General features: G+C 40.0%; 1 protein-coding gene and 1 non-coding gene across 3 annotated transcripts in view; one reads left to right on the top strand and one right to left on the bottom strand.

The window, feature by feature from the left end:
- RAI2 (retinoic acid induced 2) overlaps positions 1-24190 on the bottom strand; it is a 388083-nt gene that overhangs the window by 69189 nt on the left and 294704 nt on the right. The gene's annotated exons all lie outside the window — the stretch shown is intronic.
- On the top strand, positions 22243-22374 carry LOC132514166 (small Cajal body-specific RNA 20). The gene has a single exon (XR_009538657.1). It is a non-coding gene; the product is annotated as a small Cajal body-specific RNA 20 (non-coding RNA).

Genomic DNA, 24190 nt, shown 5'->3' with positions numbered 1-24190 from the left:
CCTTAAAGAGACCGCCCCCAAACATGACAAGAGCACTTGCATAAATTGCAGACTACCACCATCCTGGATTATCTCTTTCACTCCTATTAGATGGGTCCTCGTTAGAGATTTATAGTGGTTGTTTTTGTTTTTTTGAAGAACGAACATTTTATTTGCAAATAGAGGCGACCTTTTAAAAAATACATTATTGCTTTAGAAAATATTCATGTTTAACGTAGAAGTACTGTACAATACATATAATTTATTCTTTTAAAAACGACTTTTCATTATAACATTCATTAAAAATTAAATATAAGTGTAAAAGGCTAGTCTATCTTCAGTATAACATTCAATCACACTCACTCTCAAATATCTGTATATTCCCTTCAAGTTTTTCTCCTTATAGCACTTACTCAAGTGAAATAATATTATATATAATTTTAGTCCTGCTTTTGTCTCTTAATATCTTCAACTAATAAGTATTTCCAATAGCATTCTAATAATATTACATAATCAAAACAAACATTTTCAATGGTTCAATGAATAATTTTATTAAGTGGCTTCATCACCATATACTTAGCTTTTGCCCTACTTTGGAAGTGTAGGTTATTTCCAAATTCTGCTGTTGTAAAGAACCCTACAATTAGTATCTTTGTGTATATCAATGTTTCCTATTAATAATTATTTCTCAGAATAAATACACAGCTGTAATATTTCTGGGGCAGACACAGAAACACTTACATGTTGCCAAACTGATTTTAAAAAGGATGTTCCAGGGCTTCCCTGGTGGCGCAGTGGTTGAGAGTCCGCCTGCCGATGCAGGGGACACGGGTTCATGCCCCGGTCCGGGAAGTTCCCACATGCCGCAGAGCGGCTGGGCCCGTGAGCCATGGCCGCTGAGCCTGCGCATCCGGAGCCTGTGCTCCGCAACGGGAGAGGCCACAACAGTGAGAGGCCCGCGTACAGAAAAAAAAAAAAAAAAAAAAAAGGATGTTCCACTTACAACCCCAAATAGGAGCTCTGAGAGTACTTGCCTTATGAGTACTCACTAGGCTACACCAAAATATTTGTCTCATTTTGTTTTAAATTATATTTCACTGATTCTAGGGAGACGGGCCATTTTTATTTGTGTGCCTTCTCCTCGTATACCTAAGGGAATTGTGAGTTTACTGCTTTCACTCACTTATTAATTAAATCATAATGTTTGCATTTTATTTACGTGTGTGTCTTTTATTTAATACAAAATAAATGTATGTCATAATAGTGACAAACAAATCGCAGAAGTGATAGTTCATAGGGTAGCTCTATTTTTAATTTTTTGAGGAAACTCCATACTGTTCTCCATAATGGCTGCACCAATTTACATTCCCACCAACAGTACACGAGGGTTCCCTTGTCTCCACACCCTTGCCTATATTTGTTATCTGCTGTATTTTTTATAATAGCTGTCTTAACAGAGGTGAGGCAATATCTCGTGGTTTTGATGTGCATTTCTCTGACGATTAGTGATGTTGAGCATCATTTCATATATGTGTTGGCTATCTGTATGTCTTCCTTGCGAAAATGTCTATTCACATCCTTTGCCCATTTTTAAATCAGGTTGTGATTTTTTTTTTTTTTTTTGCTATTGAGTTGTGTGAGATCCTTATATATTTTGGATATTAACCTCTCATATTATATACCTCAGATATAAGGTTTGCAAATATTTTGTCCCATTCCACGGGTTGCCTTTTCATTATGTTGATTGTTTCCTTTGCTGTCTAGAAGCTTTTTAGTTTGATGTACTCCTGCTTGTTTATTTTTGCTTTTATTGCTTTTGCTTTTGATGTCATATAAAAAAAAATCACTGCCAAGACCACTGTCAAGGAGATTTTTCCCTGTGTTTCAGTTAATATCATACACAACAATGAAAAGCTAAAAGCTTTTCCTCTAAGATTAGGAATAACAGAATGGTGTCCACTCTCACTATTTCTATTTAACATAGTACTGCAAGTCCTAGATAGAACAATTAGACAAGAAAAAGAAATAAAAGGCATCCAAATGGACCTAGAGTCTGTCATACAGAGTGAAGTAAGTCAGAAAGAGAAAGACAAATACCGTATGCTAACACATATACATGGAGTCTAAGGAAAAAAAAAAGGTCACGAGGAACCTAGGGGTAAGACGGGAAAAACGACACAGACCTACTAGAGAATGGACTTGAGGATATGGGGAGGGGGAAGGGTAAGCTGGGACGAAGTGAGAGAGTGGCATGGACATATATACACTACCAAACGTAGAACAGATAGCTAGTGGGAAGCAGCCGCATAGCACAGGGAGATCAGCTAGGTGGTTTGTGACCACCTAGAGGGGTGGGATAGGGAGGGTGGGAGGGAGGGAGACGCAAGAGGGAAGAGATATGGGAACATATGTATATGTATAACTGATTCACTTTGTTATAAAGCAGAAACTAACACACCATTGTAAAGCAATTATACTCCAATAAAGATGTAAAAAAAAAGGCATCCAAATCCAAAAGGAAGAAATTAAATTGCCTCTGTTTGCAGATAACATGACCTTATACACAGCAAACCCTAAAGACTACACCAAAACGCCGTTAGAATTAATAAATTCAGTAAAGTTGCAAGATAAAAGCATCAACGTATAAAAATCAGTTGTGTTTCTATACACTAACAACAAACTATCTGAAAAAGAAATTAAGAAGACAATCCCAGTTACAATAGAGTCAAAAAGAAGAAAATACTTAGGAATATTTTTTTTTTTTTTTTTTGCCGTGCCACGAGGCTTGTGGGATATTAGTTCTCCGACCAAGGACCAAACCTGGGCCCTCATCAGTGAAAATGTGGAGTCTTAACCATTGGATCGCCTGGGAATTCCCGGGAATAAATTTAACCAAGGAGGTGAACAATCTATATATGGGAAACTATAAGACAATGATGAAAAGAAACTAAAGAAGACACAAATAAATGGAAAGATATCCCATGTTCGTGGATTGGAAGAATTAATATTGTTAAAATGTCCATACTAACTAAAGTGATCTACAGATTCAATGCAATCCCTATCAAAATTCCAATGGCATTTTCCACAGAAATGGAATAAACAATTCTGAAATTTTATGGAACCACAAAAGACCCCAAATAGCCACAGCAATCTTGAGAAGGAACAAAGCTGAGAGCTTGTATCATGAATGAGTATTAAATTTTGTCAAATGTATTTTCTCCATCAATTAATATTGATTATTTGGTTTTTCTTCTTTATTCTATTGATATGATAGATTTCATTGATTTATTTTTTAAAAGACTTTTTTAACATCTTTATTGGAGTATAATTGCTTTACGGTGGTGTGTTAGTTTCTGCTTTATAACAAAGTGAATCAGTTATACATATACATATGTCCCCATATCTCCTCCCTCTTGCGTCTCCCTCCCTCCCACCCTCCCTATCCCACCCCTCCAGGAGGTCACAAAGCACCGAGCTGATCTCCCTGTGCCACGCGGCTGCTTCCCACTAGCTACCTATTTTACGTTTGGTAGTGTATATATGTCCATGCCACTCTCACTTCGTCCCAGCTTACCCTTCCCCCTCCCCGTATCCTCAAGTCCATTCTCTAGTAGGTCTGTGAAAAGACTTACTTTTTTAAAGAGCAGTTTTAGGTTCACAACAAAATTGAGAGGAAGGTACAGAGATTTCCCATATACCTCCTTCCCTCACACATGCCTAGCCTCTGCCATTATCAACATCACCCACAAGAGGGGTACATTTGTTACAACTGGAGAACCTACACTGACATATCATAATCACCCAAAGCCTATGATTTACCTTAGATTTCACTCTTGATGTTGTGCATTCTATGAATTTTGACAAATGTATAATGACATGTATCCATCGTCATAAACATACCGAGTAATCTCACTGCCCTAAAAATCCTCTGTGCTCCACTCATTCATCTCTCCTCTGACCCCTACCTCTTGGCAACCACTGATTTTTTTAACGTCTCCATAGTTTTTGCCTTTTCTAAAGTGTCATATAGTTGGAATCATACAATATTTAGCCTTTTCAGATTGGCTTCTTTCACTTAATAATGGGCATTTAAGTTTCCTCCATGTCTTTTCACGGCCTACAGGTCACTTCATTTTAGTGCTGAATAATATTCCATTGTTTGGATGTACCATAGTTTATTTATCTGTTTAACTACTGAAGGGCATCTTGGTTGCTTCAGAGTTTGGGCAATTATGAATAAAGCTGCTATAAACATCCATGTGCAGGTTTTTGTGCAGACATAAGTTTTTAGCTCTTTTGGGTAAATACCAAGGAGTAGGGTTGCTGGATCCTATGGTAAGAGTATGTTTAATTTTGTAAGAAACCACCAAATTATCTTCCAAAGTAGCTATACCATGTTGCATTCCCACCAGCAGTGTATGAGAATTCCTGTTGCTCTACACCCTCACCAGCATTTGGTGCTGTTAGTGTTCCAGATTTTGGCCACTTTACTAGGTGTGTAGTGGTATCTCATTGTTGTTCTAATTTTCATTTCCCTTATGACATACGATGTGGAGCATCTTTTCATATGCTTATTTGCCATCTATATATCTTCTTTGGTGAAGTGTCTGTTAAGGTCTTTGGTCAATTTTTTAATTGGGTTGTTTTCTTATGGTAGAATTTTAAGGGTTCTTTGTATATTTTGGATAACTGTCCTTTATCAGATGTGCCTTTTGTAGACCTTTTCTGCCAGGCTGTGGCTTATCTTCTAATTCTCTTGACATTGTCTTTTGCAAAGCAGAGCTTTTAACTTATAATGAAGTTTACCAATTATTTCTTTCATGAATCGTGCCTTTGGTGTTGTATCTAAAAGCCATTGCCATTTCCAAGGGCATCTAGGTTTTCTCCTGTGTCATCTTCTGGGAGTTTCATAGTTTTGCATTTTACATTTAGGTCTAGGATCCATTTTAAGTTAATTTTTGCGAAAGGTGTAAGGTCTGTGTGATTTTTTTTTTTTTTTGCATGTGATGTTCAGTTGTTCCAGGACCATTTGTTTTTTTGTTTTTTGGGGTTTCTTCAGAATTTAAAAATGATTTCATTACAGAATAATCACCATTAGGGAGTATAATCTTTCAAGCCCACTGGATTGCTGACTGGCATTAGAGTTCTGGATTGTCCACTGGCGTTGGAGTAAGGGTCATTCTTTGACTTTTTAAATCATTCATTTATTCATTTAACAAATATTTGTTGAGCACCTACTATGTGCCAGGCACTGTTTAGGCTCTGGAAGCATAGCGGCAGCACCGTTTGTTGAAGAGACTATCTTTACTCCATTGTATTGCGTTTGCTTCTTTGTCAAAGATCAGCATTTTGCCACTTCAAGTAAAGTGTGGAAATCTTACTTCCATTAGGTCCCTTTTACTCTCACTGCTTTCAAATATCTTTGTCTTGAGTATCAGACGGTGTTATGACTTTTGTTTCAATTGTAAAATATAACTTATAAAATTCATGAGAAGGACAGTCTATTGTATTCATCCATATTCACCCATATTCTGCTCTTTCTGTTGTTCAAGGAAGTAAGTAATAAAGATAAGAGCAGAAATAAATGAAATAAAGACTAGAAAAAACAATAAAAAGATCAATAAAACTGAGGTTTTTTGTGAAGGTAAAATTGAAAAACCTTTAGCTAGACTAAGAAAAAAAGAGAAGACTCAAACAAAATTATAAATGAAAGAGGAGACATTACAACTGATACCACAGAAATACAAAGGATCATAAGAGATTACTATGAAAATTATGTGCCAGTGAATTGGACAACCTAGAAAAAATGGATACGTTTCTGGAAACGTACAACCTACCAAGACTGAATCACGAATAGAAAATCTGAACAGACCAATAATGATTAAGGTGTTTGAATCAGTAATAAAAAAACTTCTCAACAAAGAAAATCCCAGGACCAGATGGCTTCACTGGTGAATTCTATCAACCATTTAAAGAAGAATTTATGTCAGTCCTTCTCAAACTCTTTCAAAAAGTTGAGGAGGAAGGAACACTCCCAAACTCATTTTATTATGCCAGCATTACTCTGATACCAAAGCCAGACAAGTACACTACAAGAAAAGAAAATCACAGGCCAATATTCTTGATGAACACAATGCAAAAGTTTTCAACAAAATACTAGCAACCGACTTCAACAGCATGTTAAAAGGATCATTCACCACGATCAAGTGGAGTTTATCCCTTGGATACAAGATAGTTGAACACACACAAGTCAACAAGTGTGATAGACATCACATAACAGAATGAAGGATAAAAACCACATCATCTCAACATATATAGAAAAAGCATCTGAAAAAATTCAACATCCTTTCATGATCAAAACTCTCAACACATTAGGTATAGAAGGAATGTATCTCAACATGACAAAGGCCATATATGACAAGCCCATAGCTAACATCATACTCAAGGGTGAAAATGTAAATGCAATTCCTGTAAGATCAGGAATAAGAAAAGGATGCCCACTCTCACCACTTCTATTTAAGAAAGCACTGGAAATCTTAGCCAGAGAAATTAGGCAAGAAAAAGAAATAAAAGGCATCTACATTGGAAAAAAAGAAGTATAATTGTCTCTGTTTGCAGATGTCATGATCCTATATATAGAAAATCCCACACTCCACAAAAAAACTGTTAGAAGTAATAATAAACATTCAGTAAAGTTTCAGCATACAAAATGAACTTTCTTCCTTCTTGATGCTTCAAGATTCCTTCTTTTATAAGCTCATTTCTGCTTGAAGGACATCCTTTTGCCAATATTTAAGAGTAGGTCTGGTAGCAACAAATTCTCTTAATGTTTTTCATCTTCGAATGTCTTGAGTCCCCTTCTCACCTAAAGGATGTTCTGGGTTGGCAGTTCCTTCCTTTCAGAATTTGAAATATATTGTACCTCTTCCTTCTGTCCTCCATGGTTTCAGATGAGAAATCCACTGTCATTCGAATTGGTGTTCCCTGATGATAGGTAATCATCATTTCTCTCCGGCTGCTTTCAAGATTTTATCTTTGCCTTTAGTTTTCAGAGGTTTAACTATGGTGTGTGAATATGAATTTCTTTGAATTTATCTTGTTTGGGGTTTGCTCAGATTCTTGTATCTTTATGTTTTCTTTTGCTAAATTTGGGGTGTTTTACATCATTACTTCTTCTAATATTCTTTCAGCCCCACTCTCTTTCTCCTCTTCTTCTGGGACTCCAATGACATGAATGTTGGATCTTTTCTTATTGTTGCACAGGTCCCCAAGAGTCTCTTCATTTTTTTCTAATCTATTTTCTGTCTTTTTCAGATTGGGTAAATTTTATTAATTTTTCCTCAAGTTCATTGATTATATCTGCTGACATATTTACTCTACTATTGAGTCCATCAAGCAAGTTTTTTTTAAATTTATTTATTTTAATTTATTTTTGGCTGCATTGGGTTTTCATTGCTGCACGCGGGCTTTCTCTAGTTGTGGTGAGTGGGAGCTACTCTTCGTTGCAGTGTGTGGGCTTCTCATTGCAGCGGCTTCTCTTGTTGCGGAGCACGGGCTCTAGGCGCGCAGGCTTCAGTAGTTGTGGCATGCAGGCTCAGTACTTGTGGCTCGTGGACTCTAGAGCACAGGCTCAGTAGTTGTGGCGCACAGGCTCAGTTGCTCTGTGGCATGTGGGATCTTCCCGGACCAGGGCTCGAACCCATGTCCCCTGAGTTGGCAGGAGGATTCTTAACCACTGCACCACCAGGGAAACCCCATCAAGCAAGTTTTAAAATTTTTGGTATATTTTTCAGTTAGAAGATTTCCATTTAATTCTTTTCCATAACATAGCTCTTTGCTGAGATTTTCTATTTTTTCATTTGTTTCAAGAGAATTGGTTATCGCTTGTTGAAGTTTTGTTTTGTTATTGTTATGGCTACTTTAAACTCCTTGTCAGATAATTCCAACATCATACTGTGATTTTCCTGGCTCTTGATATGATGGGTGATTTTCTTTTTTTTCTGGCCGCACTGCACAGCATGTGGGATCTTAGTTCCCTGACCAGGGATTGAACCTGTGCCCCCTGCAGTGGAAGCCGGAGTCCTAACCACTGGACCACCAGGAAATTCCCTGATGAGTGATTTTCAATAGTATCCTGGGGCTTCCCTGGTGGTGCAGTGGTTAAGAATCCACCGGCCAATGCAGGGGACACGGGTTCGAGCCCTGGTCCGGGAAGATCCCACATGCCGTGGAGAAACTAAGCCCGTGCGCCACAATTACTGAGCCTGCGCTCTAGAACCCACGAGCCACAACTGCTGAAGCCTGTGCACCTAGAGCCCATGCTCCGCAACAAGAGAAGCCACCGCAATGAGAAGCCCGTGCACTGCAAAGAAGAGTAGCCCCTGCTCACCACAGCTAGAGAAAGCCCGCACGCAGCAACGAAGACCCAACGCAGCCAAAAATAAGTAATTAAATAAATAAATTTTATTTAAAAAACATTTTTACTGTTATGTTGTAAGACTCTAGCTCCTATTTAAATCTTTTATTTTAGCAGGTAGTCACCTGTTTAGGTTTAGCATGCAGGTCCTGACCTAGTTTTGTGGACTGTGGTTTGAATGACAGCTCCTGCAGTATTTTTTTGGCGTGCTTGGTTTATCTGCTGCTGCTGGGGCTCCCACTGGTCCCTGACGGTGTTGCCTGAGAGGGCCAAAGGGGTTGCTCCAGGCAGGGTCATCTGATGTCTCTACGTGGAGGAAGGGAGTCAGGGGGCCCATAGGGACGAAGAGTGTTTCCTGGGCCAGGCAGCTTGTTGTGTGCGGCAGAATCTCTCTTGCCAGTGCCAACGTGTGTCACTAGGTGTCTCTCGGCAAGAGAGAGGAGTCTCGGGTCTGGCAAAAGAGAGGAGCACTTCCTTTAGCTGCTTGTTTTTAGTGGGGCTCCTGACCCATCCCCCTTGCCCGTGCTGTCAGGTTCACCTGGTGTTGTCAGAGGGCCTACTATTTCATCTGATGGAGGAATGAGCCTACCTGGGCTACCCTGTGTTACTAGGTTGGGAGTCTAGAAATGCTAGGCCTGGGTTGTCTTCTTCCGTTGAGGGGAGGTACAGATGTAAGACATCCTGCTGCTGTGTTGTTCTCCTGGGATCCCTAAACAGCTCCTCTTTCCACATTTCAGAGTGCTCCTTTGGTTGCCTTTTAAGTTCTCTCCAGGGTTTATAGTTGTACTTAGCAGGGGGAATCAGGGAGAAATGGGTCCGAGCCATCTTGCCCAGACCAAAATTTCTTTTAATTGTTTATTTTAAGACCAAAGAATAACGGAAGAAGATGATCATTGTGATTATTATATGATTGATACCAGAAATAATTTTGGCATGGAAATAAAGGGCATTTAAAAAAATGATCTGGTCCAGGTGTCAAATATACTAGCTTTGCCACTGAGAGTGAGCAAAGTAAAAGGAGAGATTAGAAAGGTTTTGAAGAAGGGCCTTGAAGCCAAGGGTAGAAAGAGTGTTAAGAAGCTGAGAGAGGTTATTATTATATTTGTTTTATTATGGGATTAGAAACCAGAGGAGCTCAAGCATTAGGTTGCTTGCCCCAAATTGCTCTGCCATTTGGCTACAGGATGGTTGCAGAATTCAGGATTATGACATTCCAAGACCATGGTAACAGCACACTGTTTCCCACGGTGCCACTTTCAAACTCCAAACACAACCTTTGCTACAAGATATACGGCAACAGTCAAGTACCTTTTACCTATCTGGCAAAAGAACAAAAAATTTCAATAGCAACAAATGTTTAGTAAATTTGACAAGTATTAAATGTCTTTTATTAACTGTCTTTTAATCATCCTGCTTGGAGGGGGCTTAATTAATGTTCACGAATTCATTTCAAGATAATAATTACCAATGGAGTGCTTACTCCTAGAAGGAGAGTATTAAATTATAATTGGCGTTTGGATAAGTTTGTGAAACTGTATCTTATCCTTCTTTAAGCTTCTGACTTTTAGAATTTATCCTTGACAACTTCTAAAATGTCACATTTCTGAGTTTCATTTGCTCATGGTCACGTCCATATAAACTAAACCTTTGTTCCCAATGGTATATACAGGATCTCAGATAAAAGCTGACCATGTCCTAATTAAATGTGCTTCATTAGATCTTTCATTAGGGTCTTTCTCTCTATATAATGGTATCTATATTTCTGCCTTTTTCAGGGTCAATTTTTAGAAATCTAATGAAAGACTCACACACATTTTTATATATATAAAATTTAGATTTTTTCCCAGAGAGAAATTGTCTTTAAAAGAAACTCAAGACCCAGCAATCCCACTACTGGGCATATACCCTGAGAAAACCATAATTCAAAAAGAGTCATGTACCAAAATGTTCACTGCAGCTCTATTTACAATAGCCAGGACATGGAAGCAACCTAAGTGTCCATCATCGGATGAATGGATAAAGAAGATGTGGCACATATATACAATGGAATATTACTTAGCCATTAAAAGAAACGAAATTTAGATATTTGTAGTGAGGTGGATGGACCTAGAGTCTGTCATACAGAATGAAGTAAGTCAGAAAGTGAAAAACAAATCCCGTATGCTAACACATATATATGGAATCTAAGAAAAAAAAAAAAGGTCATGAAGAACCTAGGGGTAAGACAGGAATAAAGACACAGACCTACTAGAGAATGGACTTGAGGATACGGGGAGGGAGAAGGGTAAGCTGGGACACAGTGAGAGACTGGCATGGACATATATACACTACCAAACGTAAAATAGATAGCTAGTGGGAAGCAGCCGCATAGCACAGGGAGATCAGCTCAGTACTTTGTGACCACCTAGAGGGGTGGGATAGGGAAGGTGGGAGGGAGGGAGACGCGAGAGGGAGGAGATATGGGGATATATGTATATGTATAACTGATTCACTTTGTTATAAGGCAGAAACTAACACACCACTGTAAAGCAATTATACTCCAATAAAGATGTTAAAAAAAAAAAGGAAACTCAAGAGAAGAGACCTTCTTCCCCCCAAAATCCTCCAGGAAAACTACCTCCAAATGAAATCAAACTGCAGATAGCATCGTGGATGAAATTTAGATCTTCGCTACCCAATATAACAGGTTTATGTATTTTGATCAGTGTGACTGGGCGTGAGTATTCGTTATACTGAGCCACAGGAAACTACTCACTGGAAATGGATTAAGGTATGTTTGGAAAATCTCTTAACTTTTAAGACGTTTGGATGCCATCTCACCCACCCCCAAATTTCTTCTGGCGCATTAAATGGCTTCCCAGCATCCCCAAAAAGTGAACCGAGCTTCCCGAAGTGTCCACATGCAGTTAGCTGACACCTATATATGAGGTGTAACTGATCTGGGGGGGTCTTAACTTCCTCCTGCATGTCTTGTAGTATTTGTGGTAAAAGTTACAATGCTTTGTTAAGACCTTACCTCACAGCTGAGCTATTAAATCATGACTCTATGAGGAGGTGAGATGGCGAGGATCTGGGTAAGAATGATCAAGTTTATAAATTACAGGTGCAAAAATTCATCCAGTAGTATAAATTATTACTCAACCTGGAGGAATCTAAGGGTCAGAGCCACAAAATATCACTCGTATGATGTACAAGTGGTGCACCAAGAGGAGTGATACACTCATTCATAGGGCAAGTTCTTACACCTATAATTTTGCAACTCAGGGCAGCAGGAAGCAAGTCTGCCCTTGCAAACCTGCTTGGATGAAGCAGTAATATTATTAATTCTCTCCTTCATTTGTTCTTCAATATCATCAACTGATGCTTCACAATATTCTCCTGCACCAAATACTGCCCTCATGTGAAGTGAACAGGTAGAAAGTCACTGTTATTTTCTCTGCAGTGTGGCTGGCTCTGCAGTACCAAAGCAAAGTGAAGAAACGATTATTTGATGTTAAATAATCATTTACTTATTTGATAGTAAAAAGAACCCAAATTATTATTGTGAACCAAATGTCTCCTGGGGGATATGAATGAGGTCAAATTAATCCAAACTTCCTGGCCCTTAACTCCACCTGCTAATTCAGTCACCAGTGCTGAGGTCTGAATATTTTTGTCCCCCTCAAAATGCATATGTTGAATCCTAGCCCCCAGGCTGACGGCATTAGGAGCTGCAGCCTTTGGAAGGTGATGGGCCATGAGGGCGGGGCTTTCATCACTGGGACTAGTGCTTTATAAAAGAGACCCCAGAGAGCTCCCTGACCTCTTCCACCATGTGAGGACACAGCAAGGAGTCAGCAGTCTGCAACCTAGAAGTGGACCTCCACTAGAACCTGACCATGTCGGCACCCCAATATTGGACTTCTCAGCCTCCAGAACTGTGGGAAATAAATTTCTATTGTTCATAGCCACCCAGTGCATGATATTTTGTTATAGCAGCCCAAACAGACTGCTTTCTGGAAAAGCCCCCTCCCAATCAAGTATTCTTGGATGTCCCTGGGGAGATTTCACAGGGAGCTCAGGAACCAGTATGGCAGCTACAAGTCCCACATATCCACTAGGATCAAATTTTGCTCCTCTCTTGCCACAGCTTCCCTGTGTCAGTTTCACTTGCTCAAAAGAGGAGTGAGAATCTCTTCCCAGTGTTACTGCTGCTGCTGGTGAGAATTCCAACTTCCTCACCGAGTGTGCTCTCTTGCCATGCTCTCTAAATGGTCCATGTGTGGTATTCTTTGTCACCTGAGCCCCAAACAAAGACGCTGTGTTCAGTCTCATCAGACTGCCTCAGAAAATGGCTCCTTCCGTGTTGCATCTCAGTAGTACCTTCCTCCATGAAGGCTCAAAACCACTCTACCAAACCAGGCAAGAACAAAAATCTTGCCTTCTCATCTGTTGTACTGATTTCTAATTTCTCCACCCTTCTCTACCTGCACACTTCATACATCTAATTGTTCTTTCTTCCTTCAGATACAGAACTCAAGGACTCATGGACATCAATTCAGAGAAATACTGCCCACTCTACCATACCCCCTGTGCCCCGAGCGGTGATTCTCTGTGAGAGAGTGGCTTCTTCGTTGGCCTCAGTCCTCCACTTCGCTTTGGCTGTTTAGACATGGCCTTAGAGTCTCTAGAGCAGTGGTCTCCAAACTGGCGTGATCACACCCCAGGAGTGAGTGACATAACACACTGCGGCATAGGGAACAAATGTCAGCATGAATAGACAGACAGACTCAGTTTTACCACTATTGAATATATAGAATGTCACCAGTGCCCTCTCTTGGTCTGTATGAGAGGGTCATATGTTTCATGTTTTACAAGGTGTCCTGAGGAAGGAGTGAATGTTCCACGCTGGGAATGGTTGACAATGGAGCCCTCACGTGATTGTGCCTTTCAGCATATTGCAAAGTATTACAGTTTACATGCTCCTGGTCAGGTGGCATTTCAAATTATGCTATCCAGTTTTAATTAATAACCCTTTCAAAACTGGCAAGTAACTTTTAAAAAAATCCCTGCAAAGAAACCATAGATGAAGATACTACCATTAACTGAAGCTCACAAAAGTATAGGAAAATGGGCAGCGCTGCCAATCCTCCCATCCTAGTAATAGCTCAGCATATTACATAAAATAAGGAATTCTGATCAGATTACTTGAGTTTTTATTTATTTAGCTTTTAGGCCTCAACTCACGGCTTGAGAGATCTTAGTTCCCTGACCAGGAATCAAACCCTGGCCTCCTGCAGAGGTAGGACAGAGTCCTAACCACAGGACTGCCAGGAAATTCCTTCAGATTACTTTAAAGTAGAAACTGTCAAGGAGATCATTTAAAAATATGTTATTAACAACTATCTTCATTTGGAGTCCCCGCAAAACAGACTCTAAGACCAGGATTTAGATGCAAGTATCTTACTTGGGAGGTGATTCCAGGATGTACAGTGAGGGAGTGGGGAAGTGACATAAAAAGGCAGCAAAGGGGGCTTCCCTGGTGGCGCAGTGGTTGAGAGTCCGCCTGCCGATGCAGGGGATGCGGGTTCGTGCCCCGGTCCGGGAGGATCCCGCATGCCGCGGAGCGGCTGGGCCCGTGAGCCATGGCCGCTGAGCCTGCACGTCCAGAGCTTGTGCTCTGCAACGGGAGAGGCCACAGCAGTGAGAAAAAAAAAAAAAAAAGGCAGCAAAGCCACTAAAGGATATGTTGATGACTGGATTACGACTTTGGGCGACCAGGACTCTGTCCCGCTGGGGACCCTCTGAGGGACTTTGTGGAACAAAATTGCCCCTCTGATGTTTAAGGAAGTTGGGCTATTTATCCATTGACTCTCATCTCTCATTGGTTAAGCGTCATTCCTAGGGTGTGTTAGGTCCTTGGCACTTCCAGCCTCTCCTGTGCATACTGACCATGCTTTAATAGTCAGAGAATGCTTTCATGAAGAGAGACACAGGAAGCTGTTGCTTATACAGGAAACTTCTGCAGGTGACCGATAGGGCCAAGGGGATCTTGGTTGGACACCAACAGTGCCTGTAACCACAACGAACCTTTCTGTGACTGTGTATAATTTCTTGACGTTTTAGAAAATTACAGTAGGAAGCTAACACAATTACCTTTTCCCCATTCTTTCAAAGTATATTTTTGTGTATGTGACTTATTACGTACATAGTACATTAGATCAGGAGAACACACATATAATTTAGAAACAAATATGTCTGTATTGGCGGTTCGTGCACAAAATATTTTTATTGATACAGGTGCCCTGGATCAAAACAGTTTTAGAGCTCACTCCTCTAAGCGGGGTTGGAATCTCAGAATGGTTTATGAGCACTAACCACACATCCTGTTGAAATACCTCAGGCCACAGTAGAGTCTCAGAACAAAAATCATAAACCCCCTTTTTTTGGCCCCAAAGTGTCTTACAAAGGACTCTCTCCCTCTGTTCTCACAAAGCTCCCGCAACTCGGTTGGTTAACTTCTCTTTGGGCATCATGGAATTTAAGAGCAGGTTGTCTTGCAGATGAAAATATCAGAATGCAGGATTCATGGTGGGCAAGAAGGGAAGAAAATTATAGAAGAAGATGGTATTGAAAGGGTGGGGCCCTCACTTTACCTTCTGAGACAGGATGAGCTACCTCTCATGATATTTGGCCATGAGGCCCTCCATGTTGAGAAGGGTCACTTCCCCAGGGAGTAGGATGGGGGTCCTAGTGGTTGATCAGATTGACCTTTCTGAGATACCATTTACAGACCTTTTGTCTTAAGTAACCAGAACTGGGCCAACAAACTTTCCCAAATCAAGAGTTTTCTGGGACCTGCTTTCGTCATTGGTAGTTGACACACCAACGGTCTATGTCAAGGGTTGAGATGAGGCAGTGTTAGGAGGAATAAGGTTGGGAAAGTGGAAGACGTGTTTAGGAGGATTCTGAAGTGAAGAGATTGTATAAAAGAAGACTGGGAGAAAAGAATGTAAAGGTCTGTCTGAAGATTTTGGAATTCATCCTGCAGGCAACTGGGAGTAAATGAATGTGTTTGAGTGGTGACAGGACATGATGGAAACCTTATTTTAGGACTATTTAATCTGGTTGCAGGATATTCCATGGTGTGGAGCAGGGGAGAGGAAGAGATAAACACAGAAAGTACATGAAAGAGCTTGTGAATTTATTTAAGTTGTTTAAAAGTCTATTTTATATAGTGTTCTTTCCAAACAGAGGTGAGGAAAGAGGTGCTTCTCGGGGAATTAAAGTTTGGTGAGAAGCTTGGGCCAGCATTCCTCTCAGAAAAGAAGACAGAGGCAAACAAATGGAATTTGAGCTTTGGTCTTCCATCATTCAAGTTTTCCTAAAAAGTGACAGCATGGAAATCTTCAAGTCTGCTCTGAACCTGAGCCAATTTGATGGGAGAATCTGCAGATTTTCAAGCAGTAAGTTGATCCGTGGTAGCCTTCAACCCAGGAGTGAGGAATTTTCTGTTTATAGTCTTGACTCAAAAAAGGTCCAAATTTGCCCCACCCTGGGAGTGCATCACAAAGGGGGAATTTTCAGTGTTTAAAAATGGTTTGTACTTATTGTGATAATCATTTCGTGATGTATGTAAGTCAAATATCATTGTGCTATACACCTTAAACTTATAAATGCTATATGTCATTTATGTCAATAAAACGGGAAAAAAAAGGTTTATAATAAGATCACGCTGAAATTTTCTTTTTTTTCCTCTGTGAAGATAAATGCAATGTGTGTGACACCGATACTAAATTAAGCAAGAGAATTGTGCTCTGAGGAGATACGCACACACACACACACACACACACACACACCATTGAGCATTGGACGGGTCTCTGCTCTGAGAGAGATGCTCGGGCATATTTCTGCATGAAGCAAAATCAATATGGGTGAACCTGAGAAACATCTGTTGGGAACCTTTGGAAAGGTAGATGGAAGAGGAAATGGGAGACAAGGGGGAAGACTTGGGAAACAATACTAGGAAGCTTTATCTATTCTCAAGTCATTATTTAACATTGATGTAGCCATCTGTGAGGCCCCAAGGTAAGCCCACGGACCCCGCATGAAGGAGTTGAGAGTCAACATGGGGGTGGGTACAGCTGAAAACAAACTCTGGCAGCTGGAAATGTCCCGGATCCTTTGTTTTCTTGGGTTCCACCTCACAAGGCAACCCTTCTTCTCCTCTGTGGTTTCTCTCCTATTTCCTGCTTTTCTCCTACTTTAGCCACCACCCAGCTCCCTACGGGTTGAATAATAACTTAGTACAAGTTCAATATTTTTCAAAACGCTTTGCAATAAAAACTTATTGCTTTTGTTCTTTGTGGCTAGAGGGGTGGTGGCCTGGTACGACTGCCCCAATTTTAAAGACAGGAAAAATAGGGATAATGGATCGAGTGATTTGCCAGGGATGAAATGAATGAGACTAGCACCGTTACTTTTTATCCCAGCAACTGAAATAAATACAAGAACTGGATTGTAGCAATTATTTGCGAAAGCACTGGAAAACATCATTCTTTGTGATTCTCGTGGAATGAATGTGGTAACAAAGAAGATGGCTATGCCAGTTTTTAATTCAATGGAGGTTTTGAACATATTTCTAATTCCTTTGCCACATCCCTGGTTTTCTCATGCATAAAATGGAGTGAATGCAATAATTAGTATCTACCTTATAGGGTGGTTTAAGGATCAAATGGCTTAAAACACTTCGAGCACTTGGAACAGTACCTGGTATCTAATAAGCACTTAATACATTTACTATTTTTATTATTATTGCAATAGCAACAATAACTTATTTTAAAGTGACAACCTCAATATTCAGATCTTCCAAAAATTTATACCAGATAATGCCCTGCTGCAAAGGAATAATCCTGGTTTGCTTGAGAACCTTACTAGAATGAAAAAATGAGGGGTGGGAATTAATTAATGAGTAGTCTACCACTCTTCCAGAACATTTTGGAAATTAAACCCTTCATTAGGTTATTTGTATGAGGGCTGGCTGTGCCTATGAGAAAATGGAACCCAAAGGTTGCAGGTGCCACTCCTGTTCTCACCTACATGCACCCCATTGTAGCAAGAGCCATTTCCCAGCCACTAAGAGATCAAGAGTGTATTGTGATTGGGTTCTGGTGTGACACCCAATTTATCTGTGACTGCTGAGGCAGTCAATCCAGCTTGCCACACCTGTGTCACCTCTCAAATATAAGCCCCACAGGTCATCTCTCCCCTCTCATACTTTCAGCCAAGGGTTTCTTTGCTCTGCTTATCACCTCTCTTGCTCTTCCTGTCCCTCCCAATCCTGTCCACTGTGTCCACTGGAACTCCAGTGCCCACTTCCACAGCAAGTAGCCCTGTGCACTGCCACTCCTCCGTCACCTAGTGTTAAATGAATTCTGGCTCTCCCACGAAGCTCTACTTCCTAAAGCTCCTTTAGGCAGATAGTGCTTATTCTACTGGGTTTCATGGAAATTATCATCATCATCCAACTGTCCTTCCTCCAGACTGTTGTTCCTCTACCTTTATATAAAAACCTTCTGGGGAACTTCCACTTCCAAGAAGATGGAATAGATGTACTTTTCCCTATTCCTTTCACTAAGTACAACTAAAACCCCTAGCCATTATATATGAAACAAACATAAGAAGAGTCTGAAAGGTGGAAAGAGGAAAGGAGACTGGCTAGGGACCTCAGGACCTGAGGAACAACAGGGTGGTGAATTCTCTGGGTTTTCTTTTCTTTTTTTTTTTTTGCGGTACGCGGGCCTCTCACTGTTGTGGCCTCTTCCGTTGCGGAGCACAGGCTCCGGACGCGCACGCTCAGCGGCCGTGGCTTACGGGCCCAGCCACTCTGCGGCATGTGGGATCTTCCCGGACCGGGGCACGAACCCGTGTCCCCTGCATCGGCAGGCGGACTCTCAACCACTGCGCCACCAGGGAAGCCCTCTGGGTTTTCTTTTTGTCTCATATATCATAGAATATGAGCTGAAGAAGCTGACAATCTGGAACAACAAACACGTGCAGACAAAAAACAAGTCCAAACAAAAGCCTGCTGTCTCCAGCCAAAGTACCAGGAAAAGGACAGCCTAGCAAATAGAACCTTTAGAAAATAACCAGCTTACTTGAGAAAAGCATCACCCAAAGAACTGTAGTCTAGACTACCCTCTCACCAGGGTGGGTGTCAGAGGAGGCTGAGTAGCGAGCCATGTCTTTCATCCCTGCTTGGTGGTAACAAACACACTTCCCTTGCAGTGTCAGTGGATACCATGTGGGAAGCGTGGACCCCCATCCCCACTTAGCAGTAATGAGACACCCCTCGCCCTCCCCTCCCCGCTGCGTGATGCCAGGGGAGGCCTAGTGGAGAGTCAGGACTTCCACCACTACCCAGTGATAGTGAGGCAACCACCCAGACATCAGTGAAGGCTATATGGGGAGTTGGCACTGCTCTAGGATGACAACAGAGGCTAGGTGGGGAATCTGGGCTTCTGCACTCACTTGTCAGGAAGAAAATGGCATTCCTACTTCCCCTGTCAGAGCGGTGTCAGAGGAAGCCAGCTAAAGCAGAAGGCTTAACTCACAGCCAGAGTACCACAGCATATACGTCCAGGTCTCAATAAAAAACATTACTCATCATACAAAGAATCAGGAAAATCTCAATGTGAATGAAAAAGACAATCAACAGATGACAACACCGAGATGACAGAGATGTTAGAATTATATGACAAAGACTTAAAAGCAGCCATCAGAAAAATGGTATCTAATAAGCGCTTAATACATTTACTATTTTTATTATCTTGAAAGCAGTGAGAGAGAAACAACAAATTGCCTGGAGGGGAAAAACAATTTACATAACAGCAGATTTCTCATCACAAACCATGGGAGCCAGGATAAAGTGGCGCAACACTTTTCAAGTAGTGAAAGCAAAAAGAACTGTTAATTCAGGGTTCCACATCCAGTGAAAATATCCTTCAGGAATGAAGAGGAAATAAAGGCATTCTCAGATGAAGAAAAACTAAGAGAATTTCTCACTAAAAGACCTAACTTAAGAGGAGGGCTAAGGAAAGTTCTTTAAACAGAAAGGAAATGATAAAAGAAGGAGTCTTGGAACACCAGGAAGGAAGGAAGGAAGAACAACAGAAAGAGTAAAAATACGGCTAAATACATTTTCCTTCTCTTGGGTCTTCTAAATTATGTTTCATTATTAAAGCTATAAATTATAAAATTATAAATTTTATATATAAAATTATATATATATAATTATATAAATATATATATTTATAAATATATATAAATATATATTTATTTATATAAATATTTTATTTATTTATTTATAATATTTATTATTTGTTTGTTTATTTATTTATTTATTATTTATTTATAATATATAAATATTATATATTTATTTATATAAATATATAAATATTTATAAATATATATATAATTATAAAATTATAACACTGTCTGATGTGTTTCTGAACGTATGCAGAGGAATTATTTAAGACAATTATAAATGAAGAAGGGTAAAGGAGTTAAGGTTTCTGTACTTCACTTGAATGGTAAAATGTCTAGTGGACTGCAATAAGTTGTGTATATATAATGTAATATGTAGAGCAACTACTAAAGAAGCTACACAGGGATACTCAAAACTCTATAGATAACTCAAAATTTAATTCTAAAAAATGTTCAAGTAACCCACAGGAAGGCATGAAGAACAGAACAGAGATGATAAACATAGAGAACAAATAGAAAACAAAATTATACAATGGAAGACTTAAGCCTTAACATACTAATAATTACACTAAATGTAACTGATTTAAACACCAATTAAAAGACAGAAATTGGCATAGTTGATAAAAAACACGATACAGGGCTTCCCTGGTGGCACAGTGGTGGAGAGTCCGCCTGCCGATGCAGGGGACACGGGTTCGTGCCCCGGTCCGGGAAGATCCCACATGCCGCAGAGCGGCTGGGCCCGTGAGCCATGGCCACTAAGCCTGCGTGTCCAGAGCCTGTGCTCCGCAACGGCAGAGGCCACAACAGTGAGAGGCCCGCGTACCGCAAAAAACAAACAAACAAACAAAATAAAAAAACACAACACAACTATATAGTATCTACAAGGAACTAACTTTAAATATAATGATATAGGTAGGTTGAAAGTAAAAGGATGGAAAAAGATATATCATGCAAACAGTAAAAAGAAAGCAGACGTGGTTATATTAATATCAGATAAAATAGAGCAAAGGAAATTACCAGAGACAGAGGGGCATATTACATAACAATAAAAGAGTCAACCCATCAAGTACACATAGCAATCTTAAATGTGTATGCATTAAATGACAGAGCTGCAAAATCTGTGAAGCAATAAAATGATAAAGCTGAAAGGAGAAATAGACAAATCCACAATCATATTTGGAAACTACAATACAATTGATAGAACATCTAGACAAGAAATCAAGAAGGATATAGAAGAACTCAACACTACTACCAACCAACAGGATCTAATATTTATACAACACCCTGCCCAACAACAGAAGAATACATATTCTTTCCAAGTTCCCACAGACCATATGCCAAGATACCATATCCTGGCCATAAAACAAACCTCAACTTATTTAAAATAATTGAAATAATACAGAGTATGTTCTCCAACCATCATGGATTCAAACTAGAAATCAATAACTGAAAGATAATGGGAAAATCTCCAAACAGCTGGAAATTAAACATACTTCTAAATAATCCATGTGTTAAAAAGGAAGTCTCAAGGGAAATTTTAAAAAATACATTGAACTGAACAAAAATGAAAATACACACATCAAAATATGTGAGACCCAGCTAAAGCTGAGAGGGAAATTTATTGCACAAAATGTTTACATTAAAAAAGAGGAAAAACTTCAAAAAAATACTATGCATATCCACCTCAAGAACCTAGAAAAAGAAAAGCAAAATAAGCCCAAAGCAAGCGGAAGGAAGGAAACAATAAGAACAAAAATCAATGAAATTGACAACAGAAAAACAATAGAGAAAATTAATAAAACAAAAGCTGGGTTTTTTTTAAATCAATAAAATTGACAAAACTCTAGCAAGACTGAAAAATAAAAAAGAGCGAAACACAAATTACCAATATCAGGAATTAAACAGGGGTTATCACAACAGACTCTGCAGACATAAAAGGATAAGGAAATACCAGGAAAACTGTACACATATAGTTTGACAAGTTAGATGAAATGGACCAAGTCCTCAAAAAGTGCAAACCAGTACAACTCACCCAACAATAAATAAATAATTTGAATAGCCCTATAACTATTAAAGACATTGAATCTATAATTTTAAAACTCCCCCCAAAGAAATCTCCAGGCCCAGATGGATTTATTGGAGAACTCTACCAAATGTTTAAAGAATAATTAACACCAATTCTACATAACCTCTTCCAGAAAATAGATGAGGAAGGAACACTTCTTAATTCATTTTATTAAACTAGTATTACTATGATACCAAACCAGACAAAGACAGTACCAAAAATATATATCTCTCATAAATATAGATACAAAAATCGTTAACAATATTTTGCAAATAAATTCACCAATATACAAAAAGAATTACACACTGTGCCCATGTGGGTCTTATTCTAAGGATGCAAGCCTGGTTCAAATTCAAAAATCAATCATAATAACAGGCTCAAGAATTAAAATCATATGATCATATCAATTGATGCAGAAAAAGCAACTGACAAAATTCAACACCCATTCATAATAAATGAAAAATCTCAGAACTAGGAATAGAGGGTCACTTCCTCAACTTGATAAAGAACACCTACTAAAAACTATAGATATTAGGGCCTCTCTCCCATAGAGCTGTGGGAGGTCCCTTTTCTCCTCAGCCAGGACTGGAGGCCAAGATCACCCCTTGAGGATCATTGTCAGGGCTGCCACGAGTGGGGCAGCCTTGTTTTCCTACCTCAGACACCTGTAGTTGCTGGGAGCCCCAACCTGGTCTGTACCAAGCGTGCTGGCCTCACAGCCAGACTAGGGCCTGCTTTCCTTGGATCGGCTCTTGTGAGCCCCAAAAGTAGCTTGGCCCCTGCCTGCCCCACAGGCAGGTATGTATGTATGCTTAACCACGTGGTCAACTGCGTGGATGCCTGCGAGCGAGGGGGGGACCCCACGTCTCCTGCCTCCTCCTAAACAACCGCTCTGGCCCCAGCAGATGTCACCAGGAAGGGAGTGTCCAGAATGGGGGCTTCTGTTGTGGAAGGGGCATCTGAGGCCACCTGACTCCGGGGAAGCTCACCACACTTACTTGCTGGGATTAACCTGGGTGCCAGCCAGGCCACTCTGTCCTGCTCACAGGACCTGCTCACAGTCGTGTCTCCTGCACAGGGTCCCGTACAGGATGGCGAGGCGGGGAGTGGTGAGGAAGAGCCGAGAGTGGGTGCTGGAGAAGAAGGAGCGCCGCCGGCGGCAGGGCAAGGAGGTCCGACCTGACACTCAGTACACCGGCCGCAAGCGCAAGCCCCGCTTCTGAGCAGGCGGCCGCGTCCAGCGGGACAGCTCGGGATCCACACAGTTGTGAGCTGTGCCATCCAGCCCAGGCACTTGCTTCTGGAGGGTTTCTGTGTATTAAAGCACCTACTTTATCAGCTGACAAGAATAGTGCTCTAGGAAAGTTCTAAAAAGGTTTAAAGTTCTAAAAGTATTTTCTTCACTAAAAAAAGTTCTGAGAGCATCCTATTTTGTTCTAAAAGCAGTAAACCACTTTCTGTGGGAAAAAAAAACTATAGATATTACATTAATGATGAAAGACTGACTGCTTTCCTTCTAAGATCAGGGAAAAGGTAAGAATGTCTGCTCTTCTCATTCCTATTCAAGACAGCACTGGAGGTTCTTCCAGTGTAATAAGTAAAGAAAAAGAAAGGAGACATAGAGTTTGGAAAGAAAGAAATGAACTGTCCCTATCTGCAGATGACATGATTGTCTATGTAGAAAATCCCAAGAAACCTACAAAATGGTCCGAGAATTAATGAGTTCAGCAAGGTGGCAGTATATAAAGTGAACATATAAAAGTCAGTCACATTTCTGTATACGAGCAATGAACATATGAACACTGAAATTAAAAATGCAATACCATTTACAATCCCTAAAATAAATACTTACGTGTAAATCTAACAAAACCTGTGTGGGACTTATATGCTGAAAACTACAGAACACTGATGAAAGAAATCAAACAAGATACACATAAATGGAGAGACATACCTTGCCCATTTTTCAAAATAGAAAAAATGTCAGTGCTCACTAAATTGATATGCAGGTTTAATGCAATTCCTATCAAAATCCCAGCAAGATTTTTTGTAGCTATAGATAAGATTATTCTACAATATATATATGGAAAGGTAAAGGAACTAGAATAGCTAAAACAATTTGGGAAAAGAAGAATAAATTGGGAGAAATAGCGCTACATAACATTAATGCTTACTAAAGAGCTACCATAATCAGAACAGTGTGGTTGGCAGAGAGATAGACACACAGGTCAATGGAACAGAATAGAGAACCCAGAAATAGACCTGCATAAATATGTCCAAATGATTTTTGACAAAGGTGCAAAAACAATTCAAAAGAAAGATAGCCTTTTTAACAAATGGTGCTGGATCACAAACTTAAATGCAAAACGTAAAACTATAAAACATAGAAGAAAACACAGCAGAAGATCTTTGCTAGAGCTAGGCAAAAAATCCTTAGACTTGACACCAAAGCATGATCCATAAAAAGAAAAACTGATAAATTGGAC

Source organism: Lagenorhynchus albirostris, chromosome X, assembly GCF_949774975.1.
Source record: "Lagenorhynchus albirostris chromosome X, mLagAlb1.1, whole genome shotgun sequence".
Lineage (NCBI taxonomy): Eukaryota > Metazoa > Chordata > Mammalia > Artiodactyla > Delphinidae > Lagenorhynchus > Lagenorhynchus albirostris.
The sequence above is the reverse complement of the archived record's forward strand: the minus strand, read 5'-3'. Positions and strand labels throughout refer to the sequence as shown.